The sequence below is a fragment of the Chrysemys picta genome, chromosome 10 (assembly GCF_011386835.1).
Source record: "Chrysemys picta bellii isolate R12L10 chromosome 10, ASM1138683v2, whole genome shotgun sequence".
In the NCBI taxonomy this organism is placed as follows: Eukaryota; Metazoa; Chordata; order Testudines; family Emydidae; genus Chrysemys; species Chrysemys picta.
In genome coordinates, this window is record NC_088800.1 from 55079468 (window position 1) to 55100350 (window position 20883).

Consider the following 20883-nt stretch of genomic DNA (forward strand, 5'->3'; position numbering starts at 1 on the left):
AGCCCTGGAGTGCTGGGAGGCACAGCCCCAGCCTTCCCAAGAAGTCCCAACCACCCTAGCCCCAGCCCCAGCCCCAGCCCCAGCCCTAGCCGGCTTCCCAGGAGAGAAGCAGCCTGCCTGGGCTGGGGCTTATTTTTCAGTCTGAATGTGTCTAGCTTCAACCCAAACCATGCTGCTTGCTGTTTGAATAGTGGCAGAGCGGCAGAACATTACTCCATGTGTTCCCATTACACACTGATCGTCAGTGCCTCCAGACTGAGCTGGAAAATGAGAACTGGCCTCTTGCTTCTGGTTAGAGTGACCATATTTCCCTATGAATAAGGGACACCTGGTAAAATTACTCATATTCAAGCGAGTTCAATGGCAATCAATCAGAACTATGCAGTACAAATGTTCAAATTAACATCAAGTTGACTGAACTCCCGTTAAAAAGAAATACTGAGTAGTTGGATTCTTTATATTTACCTTCTTATCTTTAAGGCTTTAGGGTTCACACTGGGAGAGGTGACACATACACACTCCCATCCACCTCTCTCACACAGGGGGTGGGTGACTGACCGACCCAACCCTCCCTACCCAGGGCTCTCTGCCTTCCATGCCTGGCTGGGCCCCCGGGACTGACCTGCCTCTCCTAGTACCTGGTGCCACGTCTTCCCAAGGCAACACATGGGGGAGGGCATTCAGGGTAACATGCCCCCCTTCCAGATTTCTGCCAGGGTTCACACCAGAATGTGGCCAGCAGCACTCTTTTGGCACTGTGCGGGAGGAAAGGGATGGGAGCTGCTTCCAGCCACAGGGGAGCAGGAGGTGGGGAAAGGATGACCTGGCCCATGTCTTTGCGGAGCTCATCTCTCCTTCCTCCCACCCCATGTGGCTGGAAGCTTATCCCTTCATGCCAAAGGCAGCTAACACCTCCAGGCTGCTGCTGGCCACTGACATAACCCAGCCGCCTCCTGTTCCCTGGCTACAGTGAGGCCAAGAAGGTGTTAAGCTCTCAGGATGCATGGTGCACAAGAGCTCAGGGAACCTGACTGCAGGGGCTTCAGTGAACCTGGCCAGAGAGGTGGCTCAGCAGGGGAGAGTGCCTAGGGGACGGGGCAGCCCCGTGCTCCCTGGGGGCAGGACCCCGGGGCGGCACAGGTGAAGAGGATGCTAAGCCCCTACCCCAGGGGCTGCTGTGGAGCCTGCAGGTTCGGGTCATGAAGAGGCTGGAAATCACTTCTTTTCCCCACCACTCCACAGCTTAGCTGAGAGGCAGAGAGGCTTCTCTGTGCCAGCGCTGTGCGGGGCTCTGGCTTCTCCTGCCCAGCACCCCAGGCCAGAGGGTTTGGGGCTTTCCCGGGGTGCTGGGCCAGCCAGAGGCAGTGGGGGAAGGAAGGAGCCTGCCAGCCGGGCTGTTGGTGAGCTGAGCACTCCCACCAGGGGCTGGTTCTCCACACAGTGCTGGGAATGGGATGCTCCCCACAGGAGGGGATATGGAGGAGCAGCGGGGCTGGAGTGGGGACAGAGGGGCAAAGCACAGAGAAGACAGTGGAAAGGGGTAGTACATAAGGACCAATGGGGGGGGGGGCGGCAGAGGAGACATGTAACCGGCTGCCACCTGGCACCTGCCTGCACTCACCAGATACCACAGCTCGCAGAGCACAGCCAGTGCCAGCTGGAAATGGGATGGGGCCCTGCTGGCCGAGAGCTGGCATGCAGCAGGGGCTGCGCTGACGGACCGGTGGAGGAGCGGCCAGCCCCACATGCTGCATCTTCACCACGCCACCAGCCTTGCATACCCACCCCCATCATCGGCCACTGGACCCTCCCACTCACCGCTGGTGAGTGGGCGGCTGGCAAGCAGGGATCTGGACAGCAGCCAGTACTGATGGGAGGAGACAGAAAATACGGAACAATTTGACAGTTTTAAAGAAGAAGTCAGGACACTTGCAGGAGGGCTTAAATACAGGACTGTCCCTTTAAAAATGGGGTGTCTGGTCACCCTACTTCTGGTTCCTTATAAACAGCAGGAGAAATAGATTTGCCCTACCCAACTCCCTGTTTGATGAATTCCTCCTCTGAGACTCCTTGGCTAGCTGGACATGAACTGCACTTGGGGAAGGGAACAGGAACAGTACTGCATTCTGGAGTTGTCTGCCATTTGGTGGCATTTATAGGGAAACTAAGGCAGGAATTAGTGTTTGTTCTCAGGCTGAGGCTAGGTGCCCCAGTTAGTCTATGCAGCCAGAATTTATTTAGTGCAGCTCAGATCTGAGCAACAGCTTGTCCATGAGAGACAGCAGTAGTCTTTCCATAGTCAAGGTTGAATCCTGATTTTTAAACCCTCTTCACCACACCTTCCCCCTCACACACTCAAGGCTTATCCATGAGAGAGGGACATGTAACCTGGATACAGAACAAAGGATGGCTGGTGTCACTGAGTAACTGAGCGTCAGGGAGAGTAAAATGGCAAATCCTGATCTGTATCTACCTGGTCTGTTAGCAACCTTCACCACCTCCCATGCACGATTGTCTGACCCTCTCCTTTCCCTCATCCCCCTATATTTGCTAGCAAACAGACTGATTTCCTTGTCATTCAAAATCATATATAATCTCCAGGGCAACTGACGAAATTTCTTACAAATCACCTTCAGTGTTTGTTTATTTTTAGTTTCCTCTAATGGAATATAAGAGCTGACAAAAAGAAGAACCAACAGCATGTAACCAGCCAATTCTGTGTGGGTGCCCTGCAAGGACCACAGATTGTGAACTACGGTTTTAATAAGTTTAAAATCAGTGGGGGGAAGGGAAAGGATTTTCCCTGGGAGGCTGATGAGGAGCTTGAGAGAGGAAGCATTCTTCCAGGGGGCAGAGAACCATGGGGCCAAGGAATTCACTAAGGGCAGAGGATTCCAGAAATATCCAAAACACAAAACCTAGTAATAATGCGAGATTTTTAACTACCCAGAAATCTGCTGGAAATGTAATATGGGAAAAAAACAAAATTTCCAGTAAGTTCTTGGAATCTATTGTGGATAATGTTTTGTTCCAGAAAGTGGAGGAAGTAACCAGGGGGGACAGTCATTTTAGACTTGACTCTGAGGAACAGGGAGAAATTGGTAGCGAATCTGAAAGTGGAAGGCAATTTGAGTTAAAGTGACCCTGAAATTATAGATTTCATTATTCTAAGGAAAGGAAGGAGTGAGAGCAGCAGAATAAGGCTGATGGATTTCAAAAAAGCTTCCTTTAGCAAATTCACTCAAATCACTGGTAGATAAAGTCCCATGGGGAGGGGAAATCTAAGGGAAAAAGGAGTACAGGACAGCTAGCTGGTTCTCAAGGAGACAACATTAAAGGCACAACGGCAAACTATCCTGCTGCGAAGGAAAGACAGGAAGACTATTAAGAGGTCAATATGGTTCCATCAGGAGTGCTTTAATGACCTGAAAATCAAAAAGAAATCCTACAAAAAATGGAAACATTGACAAATTGCTAAGGAGATATACAAAAGAATAGCACAAGCCTGTAGGAACAAAATCAGAAAGCCTAAGGCACTAAATGAGTTAACTTAGCAAGGGCCATAAAAGGCAATAAGAAGTTCTTTAAATACATTAGGAGCAAGAGAAAGACAAAGGAAAGTGTAGGTTCCTCTACTTAAAAGGGAAGGAGCGCTAATAATGGATGCATCAAGAAAGCTGAGGTGTTTAATGCCTATCTTACTTCAGTCTTCACTAAAATGGGTAATGGTGACCAGACACTCAATACAATTAATATTAGCAAGAGGAAGGACCATGAGCCAAAATAGGGAAAAAACAGGATAAAGACTATTTAGATAAGTTAGATGTACTTAAGTCAGCAGGTCGTGATGAAATTCATCCTAGGGTACTTAAGGTACTAGCTGAAGCAATCTCAGAACTGTTTGAGAACTCCTGGAGGCAAACATGCCAAACCCACAAAAAAAAACAAACCAAACCAAACCAAACAATGCAGAAATTGGGCTTGTTTTTTGCTTAATTGGCCTGTGAATTGCTTGTTGGCTAGTTTTTGGCTTGTAGCTTGTTGCTTCTTTTTTTTGATCGGCTCCCGGCAAGCAGGGACAAGGTGCAAGTAGGGGAAAGCGGGGGAGAGAGTCGGGGTGCACAGCGATCCCAACACAGTCCCAGACTGCACGCCGGGGGGAATCTAATCACATAGAGTGTTGGGATTCTTAAGGATTGGCTTGTTTTGGCCATGTTTTGAAATGGGATTAGCTTGCTTTTTGGCTTATTGTGAAAGTTGGGGTGCTTATTTACCACGTGAAAGTTGGCAACTGTGCCTGGAGGACATGTGAGGTCCCCCCAGAAGAGATAGTACCTAGCTTCAAAAAGGGGGAAAAAGAGGACCCAGGGAATTATAAAGTAATCAGCCTAACTTTGATACCTGGAAAGATACTGGAAAAAATTATTAAACAATCAGTTTGTAAGCACCTGGAAAATAATAGGCTTATAAGGACTAGCCATCATAGATTTGTGGGAACAAATCATTCCAAACCAACTTAATTTCCTTCTTTGACAGGGTTACTGGCCTAGTGGATGGGGGAAGCAGTAGACGTCCTATATCTTCATTTTAGTAAGGCTTTTTGCACAATCCCATATGACATTCTCATAAACAAACTAGGGAAATGTGGTCGAGATGAAATTACTATAAGGTGGGTGCACAATGTCTTGAAAGGCTATACTCAAAGAGTAGTTATCAATGGTTCGCTGTTCAACTGGGAGAGTGTGTCTAGTGGGATCCCTCTGGGGTCAGTCCTGTGTCTGGTACTATTCAATATTTCATTAATGACTTGGATAATGAAGTGGCAAGTATGCTTATTTATTTGCAGGTGACACCAAGCTGGGATGAGCTGCAAGCACTTTGAAGGGGAGGATTAGAATTCAGAATGACCTTGATAAATTGGAGAAGTGATCTGAAATCAACAAGTTGAAATTCAATAAAGACAAATGCAAAGTACTACACTAAGGAAGGACAAATCAAATGCACAACTTCAAAATGGGGAATAACTGGCTGGGTGGTAGTACTACTGAAAAGGATGGGGGGGGGGGTATAGTGGATCGCAAATTGAGTATGAGTCAACAGTGTGATGTAGTTGTGAAAAAAGGCTAATGGGATGTATTAACACTAGTGTCATAAAACATGGGAGGCAATTGTACTGCTCTACTCAGCACTGGTGAGGCCTCAGCTGGTGTGTTGTGTCCAATTCTGGGCACCACATTTTAGGAAAGATGTAGATAGACTGGAGTCTAGATGAGAGCAACAAAAATAATAAAAGGTTTAGAAAACCTGACCTCTGAGGCAGGGCCACCTGGGGGGGACAAGTGGGGCAATTTGCCCCGGGCCCCGCAGGGGCCCCCACAAGAGTTTTTCAGGGCCCCTGGAGCGGGGTCCTTCACTCGCTCCGGGGGCCCCAGGCCCCTGGAGCTTCTTCCGCTCTGGGTCTTCGGCGGCAATTCGGCGGCGGGGGTCCTTCCACGCCGAAGTGCCCCGAAGACCTGCGGCGGGGGGTCCTTCTGCCCCGGGACCCGCTGCCAAAGACCCCAGGCCCCCTGAATCCTCTGGGCAGCCCTGCTCTGAGGAAAGGTTAAAGAAAGTGGGCATGTTTAGGCTTGAGAAAAAAAAACTGAGGAGGCACCTGAAAACAGTCTTCAAATATGCTAAGGGCTGTTATAAAGAAGACAGTGATCACTTGTCTTTCCACTGAAGGTAGGACAAGAGGTAATGGGCTTAATCTGCAGTAAGGGAGGTTTAGGTTAGATATTAGGAAAACTTTCTAGCTGTAAAGGCAGTTAAACTCTGGCATAAGCTTCCAAGGGAAGCTATGGAAAACAGTTTGGACAAACACCTGTCAGGGCAGGGCTGATCTAGGTTAGTTGGTTCTGCCCCAGTGCAGGGGGCTGGACTTGATGACCACTCAAGGTCCCTTCCAGCCCTACATTGCTAAGGTTAAGATGATTTTGTCAGTTGTTTTTAGTAAATGTCACAGATAGGTCATGGGCAATAAACAAAAATTCATGGAACCCCACGATGTCTGTGATTTTTACTACAAATAATGGAGGGGTGGGGGAAGCAGGAGGGCTGACTGCTGGGGGGGGGGGGGGGGGGGGGACTGAAGCCCAAGCCCTGAGGCAGGGAGGGACTGACAGCTCCAGCCCCTGCTGCAGCCATGGGGCCCTGCCACCTCCTGGGGGCTGACAGTTCCAGCCCACTGCCCTGGGGCGCACAGCTGAAGCTGAAGAAGTCACAGAGGTCTCTTACAGTCATAGGATTTGTGACCTCAGTGACAAAATCATATAAGGATATGATTCTGTGAGCTTGGGGGTGGGGGTAGAACAGAAAAGGGAAGAGACTTTATTTTAGGATGTGTGTTTAGTACCCACCGCAGTGAGGCGCCAGCTCTGACAGGGAACTCTGGGCACTCATTAATGGTGACAATCAGGGCCAGCGTGTTGGCTGGGGCAAGGGAGGACGTGCCATCCAGTAGCCGCAGTGCCAGAGACGATAAGTGGAACGCTCCGGATCCACGGGCTGAAGGCGGGGCCAAATGAGGGGCGGGCCTCTGCAAAGAGGTAGGGACTGTTACGTCGGTCACACGTCACGTCAGCCTGTAAACTCGCCGCTGCCCCGCCTGCTCATGAATAATTAATTATCCTGATGTTCCTTTGTCCCACCTTTTCCAACAGGCCGAGGCGGCTGCAGCGCTGAGAGGAGCTGCTGTGGGTGAGTGCGGGGGCGGGATTAGCCCAGCGGGGACGCGGGTTCGGGGGTGCCGCTGTGTCCCCCCAGGGCCCGCTCTGAGCGTCTCTCGGCTGAGTCGGCGCCGCGGGGTGAGGCTGGTGCCCTGCCCGCTGGTACCGGCCGCGCGGCCCCAGCCTTGGCGTGCGCTGCGGGCGGTGCAGGGTCCCTGACAGGTAGGGGTGCGGAGGCGCGGGCTGGCTTGACGCGGGGAGCAGTGTTCAGACCGCCCCGCCACGGAGCTGTGTCCGCGGGTCTCTAGGGCTCACTGCCCGGAGCCGCCTCTGGCTGGCGAGTGATCGAGGGCGGGCGTCCCTCGGAGCCCGGTTGGGACAGGCGGAGCCCCGGCGTGCTGGCTTCGCCGAGCTGTGCCCCGGCAACGGGCGTTCAGCCTGGAGCGCGCGACGTGACCCGCTGAGCGGCCTGGGTAACCGCCTCGGCTTGGAACCGCGTCTCCTCAGCCCGAGGGGGGTAGGTGGAGACCTTGACGGGCGGGACGAGACGTGCCCGTGTGAGCACATCCCGCCAGTCTGTCCCGGGGGGTGTCACCGGGCACGTGCCTGGGGCTGAGCAGCACCGTCTACGTGGGCTGTAGCCCCTGTGTCCTCTTGTCATTGTCCCGGCTGGTGTGTCTCCTTTCTCCCAGGGCTAGGCGCAGCTTTTCCTGCCCGCTTCTTAATGGAAAGGGCGGTGCCATTTCTGGGAGTTTGAGGAAACGCTTCTCTGGCACTCATCTTTTGGGATGCTTCAGCGTCCATCTCCTGTCACACTGGTTGTCCAGTTGTTGGTCTCTGGGAGTGGACCGTTTTTCTCTTCCTCCTCTGGTTTTTGGTTACTGGCTCTCTATGGCCTTGGCTACGCTCGCGGCAGCGCTGTAAAGCGCGAGTGTAGTCGTGCTGCGAGCGAGTGTGCAGCGCTGCAGGCGCTGATTACACTGGCGCTTTACAGCGCTGCACTCGCTGCGCTGGGGGGGGGGGGGAGGAGTGTTTTTTCACACCCCTGAGCGCAGCAAGTGCAGCGCTGTGAATTGCCAGTGTAGCCAAGGCCATATATGATGAGTCTCCCTGAGTCACTGGCTGTCAAGCACTCCCTCCTTCTTATCATTATTGCTTAAATCATTCCCATAAAACGCACAATAGGGCATACATAATCTGAAATTAAGAACAGAAAAGGTTTAATTTTACTTGTGTGACTAAAAGTCTGGGACTAGTCTCACTGTTGCATGTCTGGCTCTGGGTGCAGGAGGAGCTGATATACTCATCGCTGCTGCTTTGTGCAATAAAGTTTTGATGCCATTCAGTTTCCTGGGAACTAAAGAATTGTCAAAGGTGAAGGGGGGGAAATCTGACTTTGACTTCAGTAAAATGAAATGTCTATTGTGTACACTTCTATGTGCCTGTCACATCTTAAGTTAAAAGTCCCAACACCCATCACTATGTCTACATGGGACCTCACAATTTAGCACTGAGTTAAATGGATTTTATTGAATATTAAGTTTGCATTACTAGGTGACATACAGGTTTTGGACTGCAAAACTGACAAGTTAGGGGAGGATGTTCATGGAGATTTTAAAAAAATGTAAATATGGAAAATACCAAGTCCTTGTACTGTCATTTCTCTTCATGTCCATGGGGAGTGAAGGAAGGTGATACTATTTTGCTCTCTTCCAGCTGAGCTCATTACAGCTTTGAAAGCAGGGCTGCATGTTTGTGGCTTTTCTCCTCCCAAACCTTCACTGGAGCACTTGTCCTGAGGTTCATGTCTGTTTGTTTTATAAAGTCAGGCTAAAATCTCTTCATGGTAACGGGGGAGTGAGCATTGCTTGCTCTGAATGAGCAAACATTTGACAAGTATCATGTATGGAAGAGATGGTACACTTTTATAGAAGCACAGAATTGTAGGACTGGAAGGAGACACAAGAGGTCATCTAGTCCTGTCCCCTGCACTCATAGCAGGATTAAGTATTATCTAGACCATCCTTGACAGGTGTTTGTCTAACCTGCTCTTAAAAATCTCCAAGGATGGAGATTTCACAGCCTCCCTAGGTAATTTAATTCAGTGTTCAGGAAAAACTTATCAGAGTGGTTAATGTCCAACCTAAACTGGCCTTACTGCGTTTAAGCCCAAGGCTTCTTGTCCTATCCTCAGAGGTTAAGGAGAACAATATTTCTCCCTCCTTCTTGTAGCAACCTTTTATGTACTTGAAAACTGTGATCATGTCCCTCCATAGTCTTCTCCTCTCCAGACTAAACAAACCCAATTTTTTCAATCTCCCCTCATAGGTCATTGTAGCAGAGTGCAGCAGGGCCCCCTTGACTTCTGCCACTGCTAGGTTCACAAAGTCACACTGAGACCCTTGGTTTAGTAGCCACTGATGCACTTTGTTCTCAGGCTTGTTCCCACCACTGTTTCACCATGTCCAAGTTTTGTCCGGTTTGAATAAGGACTGGGAATGGCTGAGCCATTACAAACATTGAATCTATCTCCCCTTGTAAGTATGCTCACACTTCTTATCAAACTGTCTGTACTGGGCTATCTTGATTATCACTTCAAAAGTTTTTTTTCTCTTAATTAATTGGCCTCTCAGAGTTGGTAAGACAACTCCCACCTGTTCATGCTCTCTGTATGTGTGTATCTATATCTCCTCAATATATGTTCCATTCTATATGCATCCAAAGAAGTGGGCTGTAGTCCACGAAAGCTTATGCTCTAATAAATTTGTTAGTCTCTAAGGTGCCACAAGTACTCCTGTTCTTCTTTTTGCGGATACAGACTAACACGGCTGCTACTCTGAAACATGTCCAAGTAGCCTTTCACCATCTTCAGGAGGGAGCGCTACCGTCCATTCCCTGCCTTTCCTGCTCTCCCCTGGCTTCCTTCCCTGAAGGCTTTTATGCAGCCCCAGGCTAATTAGGTAGCAGCTGTCTCCCTAGTTAGGGTCAGGTTATCTCCAGCCTGCTCTAATTTGTTTCCCTAACAAGGAGCAGGTGTGACAGAGGGCTGGATCTGCAACCCTTTGCCCAGCACCCTGTCACAGTCATGTTTTCTAGACATTCAATCTTTTTTTTTATTTTTGTTGTTGTTGTTGCTCTTCTGCTTTCTCCAATTTCTCCACATCTTTCTTGATATGTGGTGCCTGGAATTGGACACAGTGCTCCAGCTGAGGCCTAATCAGCACAGAGTAGAGCGTAAGAATTACTTCACGTGTCTTGCTTACAACACTCCTAATACATCCCAGAATGTTTGTTTGCTTTTTTGTGTGTGTGTGTGCAACAGTGTTACACTGTTCACTCCTATTTAGCTTGTGATCCACTATGATCCCCAGATCCCTTTCTGCAGTACTCCTTACTGGGCAGTTGTTTCCCATTTTGTATGTATACAATCGATTGTTCCTTCCTAAGTGGAGTACTTTGCATTTGTCCTTTATTGAATTTCATCCCATTTCTCCAGTTTGTCCAGATCACTTTGAATTTTAATCCAGTCTGCCAAAGCACTTGCAACCTCTCCCAGCTTGGTATTGTCCACAAACTTTATAAATGTACTCTCTATGCCATTATCTAAATCATTGATGAAGATATTGAACAGAACCGGACCCAGAACTGATCCCTGTGGGACCCCCATTTAATATGCCCTTCCAGCTTGACACTGAACCATTGATAACTACTCCCTGGGCATGGTTTTCCAACCAATTATGCACCCACCTTTATAGTAGCTTCATCTAGGTTGTATTTCCCTAGTTTGTTTATGAGAAGGTCATGTGAGACTGTATCCAGAGCCATATTAAAATTGATATACCACATCTACCGCTTCCCATGGGATCTTACCTACAACAGTTTCTTGAAATCCATTATCTTCATTGTGCTGTTTTTCCACCCCTTACCATTCCCTAGAATCATGAACTCTCCATTTCTAAGCTGTCTTCCACTTTCAAATTCTCAACCAGTTTTTCCCTATTTGTCAAAATCATATCTAGGACAGCCTCTCCCCTAGTAGCTTTCTCCATCTTCTGAAATAAAAAATTGTCTCCAGTACATTTCAAGAACTTGACATCCCATATCACCACCAGGTCCAGGACTTTGAATGATTTTTAGTTGTTGTATTTAAAAAAAAAGGCTTATCCACCTCTTCTTTCTGGTTAGGTGAAATGTAGTAGACCCCTACCATATCACCCTGGTTTTTTTTTTTTTTAAGCCCTTTATCCTTATCCAGAAACTTTCAACAAGTCTGTCTCCTATTCCCATCTCAACCTCAGTCCAAGTGTATACATTTTTAATATATAAGGCAGCACCTACTCCCTTTTTTCCTTACCTGTCCTTCCCAAGCAAGCTGTAGCCTTCTATACCAATATTCCAGTCATGCGTATTACCTATGATGCCAAGTATGTCATAGTTGTGTTTATTAAATAGCATTTCAAGTTCTTCCTGCTTATTCTCCATACTTCTTGTATTAGTGTACAGACATCTAAGATACTGATTTGATTTTCCCCCTCATGTTCTCTTCTCTCCCTTATCCCTGCTATAACAGCCCGTGCTTCCCCAGATTCTGACCCTTCTCTAAGTTCTCTGTTTTTGACTTACCTGTGGGCTTTTGTCATCTGCCCCTGTTGAATCTAGTTTAAAGCCCTCCTCGCTAGGTTAACCAGTCTGTATCCTTCCCCTTCCTCGATAGGTGGACCTCACCTCTGCTTAGTAGTCCTTTCCAGAACAGCATCCCATGGTCCAAGAAGCTGAAGTCCTCCTGGCAACACCATGCTCGCAGCCAGGCATTCATGGGCAGCAGATAGAGGCTAGCCCCCGGCTCTGTCCCTTTCATGCCCTCCCCTCCACCCCATGTCTAGAGGAGCTCTGGCTCAGCTGTAGCCTTAGCACACCCACCTCCCCAGCCTGCCCGGAGAAGTCCCGGGCTAGCTGGAGTTGCTGCAGCTGTGCCTCCCTTCCGCAGAGTCAGACCCTAAGCTGCCCTGTGGGAAAATTCAGAAGCTCTTCTCTTCTCTCTTCTGGAAGAAGAACCTGAGTTTTTGATATGTCCCATGCAGGTTCCGGGGCAGCTGAGAAGGCAGTATGTGTTACTGATGAATCCAGGAAGCGAAGTATAGCATTTACCATCTCCTCAGCCACCCCGGAACCTACATGAGGTATAATAAAAAACAAAAATTCCCCCTGTCAAACCTGCAACCAGGGTCCGGTAGCAGAGCCTCCCCTGGCCTATTTTATATCTGCTGCCCATGCACACATTAATCTCCAGGATGCATTGACTGGAAGGATCGAAGAGAACACCACCTGTGCCCCGCAACTCCTTCATCTGTACTCTCAGAGCCCTGTAGTCACTTCTGATCTTCTCAGGATCATACCTTGCAGTATCATTAGTGCCCACATGGATGAGTAGCATGGGGTAATAGTCAGATCCTCGATAGTCCCTCCACCATGTCTCAGATACAGGTCCCTGGCAGGCAGCATACCTCCTGGGATACCATGTCAGGCTGATAGATGGGTGCCTCTATCCCCTCAGAAGAGTCGCCAACCACATGACACTGTTTCCTCCTGGAAGTGGTGGCTGTGATCCTCCCAGCCTTGAGAGTAAATGGCTTCTCCACCTTTGGGGGTGATTCCTCATTGCTTGTTGCCAGGGCAGCATAACAGTTCTTCATCACTGTGGTGAGTGGGTTGGGAGTATGGGTGAAGCACTGCCTGCTGCCAGAAGTAACCAGCAGCCAGTGTCCTCCCTGTGACAGAGCCATATCCTCCCCGCACAGTGGCATAGATTCATAGATTCTAGGACTGGAAGGGACCTTGAGAGGTCATCGAGTCCAGTCCCCTGCCTGCATGGCAGGACCAAATACTGTCTAGAAGACCATCCCTGATAGTATCAGAGGGGTAGCCGTGTTAGTCTGAATCTGTAAAAAGCAACAGAGGGTCCTGTGGCACCTTTGAGACTAACAGAAGTACTGGGAGCATAAGCTTTTGTGGGTAAGAACCTCACTTCTTCAGATGCATCCCTGATAGACATTTATCTAACCTACTCTTAAATATCTCCAGAGATGGAGATTCCACAACCTCCCTAGGCAATTTATTCCAGTGTTTAACCACCCTGACAGTTAGGAACTATTTCCTAATGTCCAACCTTAACCTCCCTTGCTGCAGTTTAAGCCCATTGCTTCTTGTTCTATCCTTAGAGGCTAAGGTGAACAAGTTTTCTCCCTCCTCCTTATGACACCCTTTTAGATACCTGAAAACTGCTATCATGTCCCCTCTCAGTCTTCTCTTTTCCAAACTAAACAAACCCAATTCTTTCAGCCTTCCTTCATAGGTCATGTTCTCTAGACCTTTAATCATTCTTGTTGCCCTTCTCTGGACCCTCTCCAATTTCTCCACATATTTCTTGAAATGCGGTGCCCAGAACTGGACGCAATACTCCAGCCGAGGCCTAACCAGAGCAGAGTAGAGCGGAAGAATGACTTCTTGTGTCTTGCTCACAACACACCTGTTAATACATCCCAGAATCATGTTTGCTCTTTTTGCAACAGCATCACACTGTTGACTCATATTTAGCTTGTGGTCCACTATAACCCCTAGACCCCTTTCTGCTGTACTCCTTCCTAGACAGTCTCTTCCCATTCTGTATGTGTGACACTGATTTTTTTTTTCTCCTAAGTGGAGCACTTTGCATTTGTCTTTGTTAAACTTCATCCTGTTTAACTCAGACCATTTCTCCAATTTGTCCAGATCATTTTGAATTATGACCCTGTCCTCCAAAGCAGTTGCAATCCCTCCCAGTTTGGTATCATCTGCAAACTTAATAAGCGTACTTTCTATGCCCATATCTAAGTCGTCAATGAAGATATTGAACAGAGGCGGTCCCAAAACAGACCCCTGCGGAACCCCACTCGTTATGCCTTTCCAGCAGGATTGGGAACCATTAATAACAACTCTCTGAGTACGGTTATCCAGCCAGTTATGCACCCACCTTATAGTAGCCCCATCTAAAGTGTATTTGCTTAGTTTATCGATAAGAATATCATGTGAGACCGTATCAAATGCCTCACCTAAAGTCTAGGTATACCACATCCACAGCTTCTCCCTTATCCACAAGACTCGTTATCCTATCTAAGAAAGCTATCAGATTGGTTTGACATGATTTGTTCTTTACAAATCCATGCTGGCTGTTCCCTGTCACCTTACCACCTTCCAAGTGTTTGCAGATGATTTCCTTAATTTCTTGCTCCATTATCTTCCCTGGCACAGACGTTAAACTAACTGGTCTGTAGTTTCCTGGGTTGTTTTTATTTCCCTTTTTATAGATGGGCACTATATTATGACTCCAGTGGACTTCTTTGCACCATTTCAGCTTTGACTTTTAGCATTGCCTTGTGTGCACTGAAGGCTCTAAGTGCTACTGTAACTTCAGATTTGTCTCTTAGAACAGGAACGTCCAAACTTTGTTATGTAAGAGGCCCATTAACATTTTGTCAGGACTCCTTATTTCAGACCTGGAGCTGACTGCAGCTGCCCTCATTATTATTATTATTATTATTTATTTATTATTTATTTTATTATTATTATTTTTAATCTGAAGGCCCAATCTGGATGGTATATCAAAGACCTGGACAAGATTGGTGATGGTGCATTAAAATGGCTTGAATGTTCCTCTACATGGAGTTGTGGTGGACTCCATTATTTATAATTTGTATTACCACAACATCTAAGAGCCCTAGTCATGGACAAGAACCCCATTGTGATACAGTGGCTCTCAACCTTTCCAGACTATTGTACCCCCTTTCAGAAGTCTGATTTGTCTTGTGTACACCCAAGTTTCACCTCACTTTAAAAACTACTTGCTCACAAAATCAGACATAAAACTACAGAAGTGTCACAGCACATTTGCTGAAAAATTGCTTACTTTCTCATTTTATAATTGTATAGTAAAATGAGAAAGTAAGTCCATTGGAATATAAATATTGTAATTACATTTCAGTGCATAGTATATAAAGCAGTGTAAAGTCATAGTCTGAATGAAATTTTAGTTTGTACTGACTTCACTAATGCTTTTTATGTAGCCAGTTGTAAAACTAAGCAAATAACTAGATTAGTTGATGTACCCCCTGGAAGACCTCTGCATACCCCCAGGGTACATCTGGTTGAGAGCATTGCTGTACAGTCTCTGCCATATCCAGGGTCTTCCTCCTTGGGGTCATTTCTTCTCTAAAGCAAATCATTTAAATAAAAAAAAAGTATGGGCTTAAGTCATCAATAAGTGGACAGATCCCTTCTGTTGCCTTGACATCCGTACTAGATAGCACCTGCTTTAAGTTCTAAGCGCCTGGCTGAGGTTTGCAGGTGGCTGAAGCTAATTCTTGGAAAGACTGAGGTGAAGCTAATAGATAGAAGAAAATATTTTTGAAGAACTCTCCACTTCTATAACATCACCTTCTTTTGAGGGTGTTTACCCTCTGATTGTTAATCTACAGCTGACAAGAACTCCACCCACTTCTGTTGGAATCAACTCAGTCACACCTCCAGGTCTGATATCCTACAGAAAATTGACAATTTCATACCTAAACATTGCAATCTTAAAAAAAACCCATGAAGACTTGACACAGGATATAACAATGAGGTTTCTCAATGATGCAAGCAGCTAAGAGCATGAAAATCCTTGCTGTTTTCTGCATTTGCTTCCCGTTAACTTAGATTTGACTCAGCATTTTTCAGTTCTCATCTTAAGTCCTCCAGGAAATTGACCCATATCAATACAGGGACCACTTACTGCTGCAAAATCAGGCACTCCCATGATCGCCAAGTTGCTCTGGAACTGTCAATTCTTCTTCGAGTGCTTGCTCATATCCATTCCATTAGGTGTGTGCGCGCCGCGTGCACGATCGTCGGAAGATTTTTACCCTAGCAACACCGGCGGGTCGGCTGTGGAGCCCCCTAGAGTGGCGCCTTCATGGCGCTGAATATATACCCCAGCCGACCCGGCGCCCCCTCAGTTCCTTCTTACCGCCCCTGACGGTCGTTGGAACTGTGGAGCGCTGCTTAGCTGTTCTCCACTTTCCCTAGCTTTTCTTGTTGTATCATAGTTGTAGTTATAGTTATAGTCTTAGAGTTTGTTGTAAGTTAGTTAAGTAGTTGTAAAGTTGTTCTAAATAGTCCAGGGGGTTAAGGGGGTCGTCTCCCCCCTTTCTCCCCCGGCCGCGGGGCCGGGCTCATGCCCAACGCTCCCGGCTTCAAGCTGTGCGCCTCCTGCGCTAAACCTATGCCCACGAGCGACCCGCACGAATCTTGTCTGAAGTGCCTGGGAGAGTCACACCAGACAGACAAGTGTAAAATCTGTAAGGCCTTTCGTCCGAGAACGAAGAAGGAGCGGGACTTTCGGCTCAGGCAACTTCTGATGGAGGTGGCTCTTAGCCCGGACGCTCCTTCCACGAGCAAGGCCCCGGCACCTAGCACCTCGGTGCGCAGTGCCCCGGCGGCACCGGCTGCGACGACCACGCGAGTGGCGTCAGACAAGCCTCCCCGGCACCGGACCTCGTCGGCACCGCAGACACAGCAAGTGCCTCGGCGCCGGTCCTTATCCCCAGGGCATAAAAAAGCCCATAAGACGGGGACATCAGTGCCGAAGACGCCAGCTCCCCCAGTGTCGGGGGTAGAGCCGCGTCCACCGGTGGAGCAACGGAAACAGTTGCCTCCGGCACCGTCGACTCCGGCGCCGAGGCCGTTGAGTCCGGTGCAAATAGCGTCTCCCCCCAGGCCGGCGGTGATACAGTGCCTCCCGTCGACTCCAGAGACCTTCGCGGCGGCGAGAGACTTAATAGCTCTCACGGAGCCGGCACCGCCTCAGCCACCGGCACCGACTGCACCGTTGACTCGCCCGGTCCAGTCGAGGGGGAAACCTGCTTTGATGCGCCCACCATCACAGGGGCTGGAACCTCGGCACCGGTCCAGGTCCCGAAGCAGGTCCCGGCGCCGAATATCGTCTCGGCACCGGTCGTACTCGCGGCCAAGATCTACTTCGCGGCACCGCTCTTCGTCTCGGCACCGCTATGATCGTCGGCACCGATCAACGTCGAGACGTAGTTCTCGGCACCGCTACGGTCGGCGCTCGACGTCGAGGGGTCGCTCCCGGCACCGGGCATACACCGTGCGGCACCGCAACCCACCGGGATGGTTTCATCTCTCTCGGCACCGCCATGGCCGTCTAGATCGGTGTCTCGCTCCTCGGAGGACTTGTCGAGATCGGCATACCCCCCTCAAGGGCGCGCCGATGAACAAAATTTCGGCCACTGGCAGGAGATGGCAGAGGACCAATCTCATGGACCATCTCACTGGTCGTTTTGGACCCCGTGGGCATACCACCAAGAACAAGGGGCTCCAATACCATCGACCTCTCGCTCGGGTCACTCAGTTAGAAGGGCCCCAGAATCCACCATCTCTCGGCCTCCGCCAGGAGGCATGGAGGCTTCGGTGTCCACGCCACCCGACACCAGGGACCCAAGTGCAGGTGATGCCCCGGCCCAAGAGCAAGGGGATCGGGACCCCCCCTTGGATCCGGTACCACCGGAGGCATCCTCTTCCTCCTCTCCGGACGAGGCAGTGGCGGGCACTTCATGTACGGGTCCCCCTCCGATAGATCTTCGGGCTCACCAGGATCTCCTGCGTAGGATGGCCCGTAATATGGACCTGCAGGCGGAGGAGATAGTGGAGGTGCACGACCCGATCGTGAACATCCTTGGAGCAGATGCCCCATCGAGGGTGGCGTTACCTCTGATCCGCACGATCCAATCGAATGCGGATACGATATGGCAAACTCCTGCCTCCATTCCACCCACAGCGAGAGGGGTGGAAAGAAAATACTTTGTCCCCTCTAAGGACTATGGGTACTTGTACACCCACCCCCAACCGTGCTCACTGGTGGTGGAATCAGTGAATGCACGAGAGCGCCACGGCCAGCAGGCTGCAGCGCCTAAATCAAAAGAGGCTAAGCGGCTCGACCTGTTTGGCCGTAAGGTCTACTCAGCCGGAGGGCTACAACTGAGAGCGGCGAACCAACAGGCGTTACTGAGCCGCTATAATTTCAACTCCTGGAACTCTATGGGGAAGTTTAAGGAGTTGATTCCCCAAGAGTCCAGGGAAGAGTTTGGAGCCATGGTAGAGGAGGGCAAGAAGGTGGCTCGGACCTCCTTGCAGGCCTCCTTGGACATTGCAGACTCAGCGGCGAGGACCCTGGCTTCGGGCATCGCTATGCGCAGGATCTCCTGGCTTCAGGTTTCGGGTTTGCCTCCGGAGCTGCAGCAAACCCTACAAGATCTGCCTTTTGAGGGGCATGGATTGTTCTCGGATAAGACGGACTCCCGCCTGCAGAGCCTCAAGGACTCGAGAACAATCATGCGCTCCCTGGGGATGCATGTTGTGGGCCCCCAGCGCAGGCCATTTAGGCCGCAACCTCAGCGCTTCTACCCCCCCCCGCCTCGTCAGAGACAAGACTCGACCCGGAGGCGAGGGCGAGGTGGTAGAAGAAGGTGGACCGGCCCTCAACCCGGCCAGAACCAGGGGCCACCTCGACCACCTTCAGGCCCCAGGCAGAACTTTTGAAGGTGCGGTCGAGGACGGCGCCCCAGTCATCCCCCAGGATCCAGCCCCCTCCTTTCGGGATCGCCTCTCCCACTTCCACCGTGCTTGGTCCCTTATAACTTCGGACCGTTGGGTCCTCCGCACGGTGGAGAGGGGATACGCTATCCAGTTTTCTTCTATCCCCCCCTCCTCCCCCCCTTCCCCGTCCCTCTTCAGGGACCCTTCTCACGAGCAACTTCTTATACAGGAAGTTTCTACGCTCCTCGCTATGGGGGCCATAGAGGAGGTTCCAGTGGAATTAAGGGGCAGGGGATTCTACTCCCGTTATTTCCTCATCCCCAAGTCCAAAGGAGGTCTGCGACCCATCTTGGACTTGCGCGGACTCAACAAATTCGTAGTAAAGTTGAAGTTCCGCATGGTCTCTCTGGGGGCCATTATCCCTTCCCTCGATCCTGGAGACTGGTTTGCCGCCCTCGACATGAAAGACGCATACTTTCACATCGCAATTTACCCGCCTCACAGACGCTTCCTGCGATTCCTAGTAAGCAAAGTGCACTATCAATTTGCAGTCCTTCCCTTCGGCCTATCCTCGGCCCCAAGAGTGTTCACGAAATGTATGGCTGTTGTGGCAGCGTACCTTCGTCGGCAAGGGATACAGGTGTTCCCGTACCTAGACGACTGGCTGGTACGCGGTCGTACCAAGGAACAAGTTCGCGCTCACGTCCACATAATAGTGCGCACATTCAACAAGTTGGGTATCCTACTCAACAAGGACAAATCCACTCTAGAGCCTACCCAGAGAATAGAATTCATCGGTGCGGTTCTAGACTCCAGACGCGCACAAGCCGTCCTGCCAGACAATCGCTTTTGCACCATCACGAGCCTCATCCAGGGACTCAAGACCTTCCCAACTACCACGGTGAGGTCGTGCCTTACCCTCCTGGGTCACATGGCTTCATGCACGTACGTAACCAGGCATGCCAGACTTCGGCTTCGCCCACTCCAGACCTGGGTGTCATCAATATACCGCCCACATCGGGACAGCCTGAATATGGTGGTCACAATCCCGAACTCGGTCCTGACCTCCCTCACATGGTGGCTAGATCACAATGTGGTTTGCGAGGGGATGCCGTTTCACGCCCCACAACCCTCTCTGCACCTGGTCACAGACGCTTCATCCCTGGGTTGGGGCGCCCATCTCAACGAGCACCATACCCAGGGCCTGTGGACTGCACCTCAGCTAGCCCTACACATCAATGTTCGGGAACTGATGGCGGTGCGCCTGGCGTGCCAGGCATTTCTCAATCTCCTACGTGGCCGCTGTGTGTTAGTTCTCACCGACAACACCACGGCCATGTTTTACATCAACAAGCAAGGAGGAGCACGTTCGTCAATTCTATGCCAAGAGGCCATTCGCCTGTGGGACTTCTGCATCGCCCACTCAATCCATCTCACGGCATCGTTCCTCCCTGGAGTCCAGAACACTCTGGCGGACCGGCTCAGCAGGTCCTTTCAAACGCACGAGTGGTCTATCCGTCCGGACATTATACATTCCGTCTTCCAGAAGTGGGGGTTTCCCCACATAGACCTGTTTGCATCTCGAGACAACAGGAAGTGCCACGTGTTCTGCTCCCTGCAAGGTCGAGCTCCGGGCTCCCTCTCGGATGCGTTTCTCCTTCCCTGGAAAGACCACCTGTTTTATGCCTTCCCTCCGTTTCCTCTGGTCCACAAGGTACTGCTCAAATTGCGCAGAGACCAGGCACAGGTAATTCTGATCGCTCCAGCGTGGCCGAGACAACATTGGTACACCACGCTGTTGGAACTCTCGGTTCGGACACCGATCCCGCTTCCGTTGTATCCGGATCTCATCACGCAGAACCACGGCCGGCTGCGTCACCCCGACCTGCAATCACTCCACCTCACGGCGTGGCTGCTCCATGGTTCACCCAGGCAGAGCAACAGTGTTCTCACTCTGTCCAACAGATTCTGCTGAGCAGTAGGAAGCCCTCAACACGGACCACATACTTGGCCAAGTGGAAGCGGTTCTCCTGTTGGTGCGAACAGCGAGCCACGTCCCCGTTGCACGCACCTATCCCTCTCATTTTGGAATATCTCCTCTCCCTAAAACAGCAAGGGTTGGCGATATCTTCAATTAGAGTTCACCTGGCCGCTATATCGGCCTTCCATCCAGGGGAACTCGCGTCCTCGGTATTCTCTAACCCGATGGTCGTTAGATTCCTCAAGGGCTTAGACCGGATGTACCCACAACAACGTCACCCCGTTCCGACGTGGGACCTCAACCTGGTTCTCTCCAAGCTCACAGGTCCTCCATTCGAGCCACTGGCCACCTGTTCACTTCTGTACCTGTCCTGGAAGACAGCCTTCCTCGTAGCCATCACCTCAGCAAGGCGCGTTTCTGAACTCAGGGCGCTTACATCCGAGCCCCCTTACACAGTTTTCCATAAGGATAAAGTGCAGCTCCGCCCACATCCTGCCTTTCTCCCTAAGGTGGTTTCTCCATTTCATATCAACCAGGATATATTTCTCCCGGTTTTTCACCCTAAAC

General features: G+C 50.1%; 2 long non-coding RNA genes across 3 annotated transcripts in view; both read right to left on the minus strand.

Moving 5' to 3' along the window:
* Window positions 1–20883, minus strand: part of LOC101931646 (uncharacterized) — a 36407-nt gene that overhangs the window by 2760 nt on the left and 12764 nt on the right. The window contains exons 2-3 of one of the 2 annotated variants that reach the window (XR_257191.4): window positions 6399–7904; window positions 1622–1867 (exon numbers count right to left, since the gene is read on the minus strand). This is a non-coding gene — a long non-coding RNA (uncharacterized LOC101931646). The remainder of the gene's footprint in view (window positions 1–1621; window positions 1868–6398; window positions 7905–20883) is intronic. The other variant, XR_010590819.1, reaches the window with a different exon arrangement.
* Window positions 9531–15561, minus strand: LOC135973798 (uncharacterized). Its single transcript, XR_010590820.1, has 2 exons — window positions 15197–15561; window positions 9531–13823 (listed from the first exon to the last, which is right to left on the minus strand). It is a non-coding gene; the product is annotated as an uncharacterized LOC135973798 (long non-coding RNA).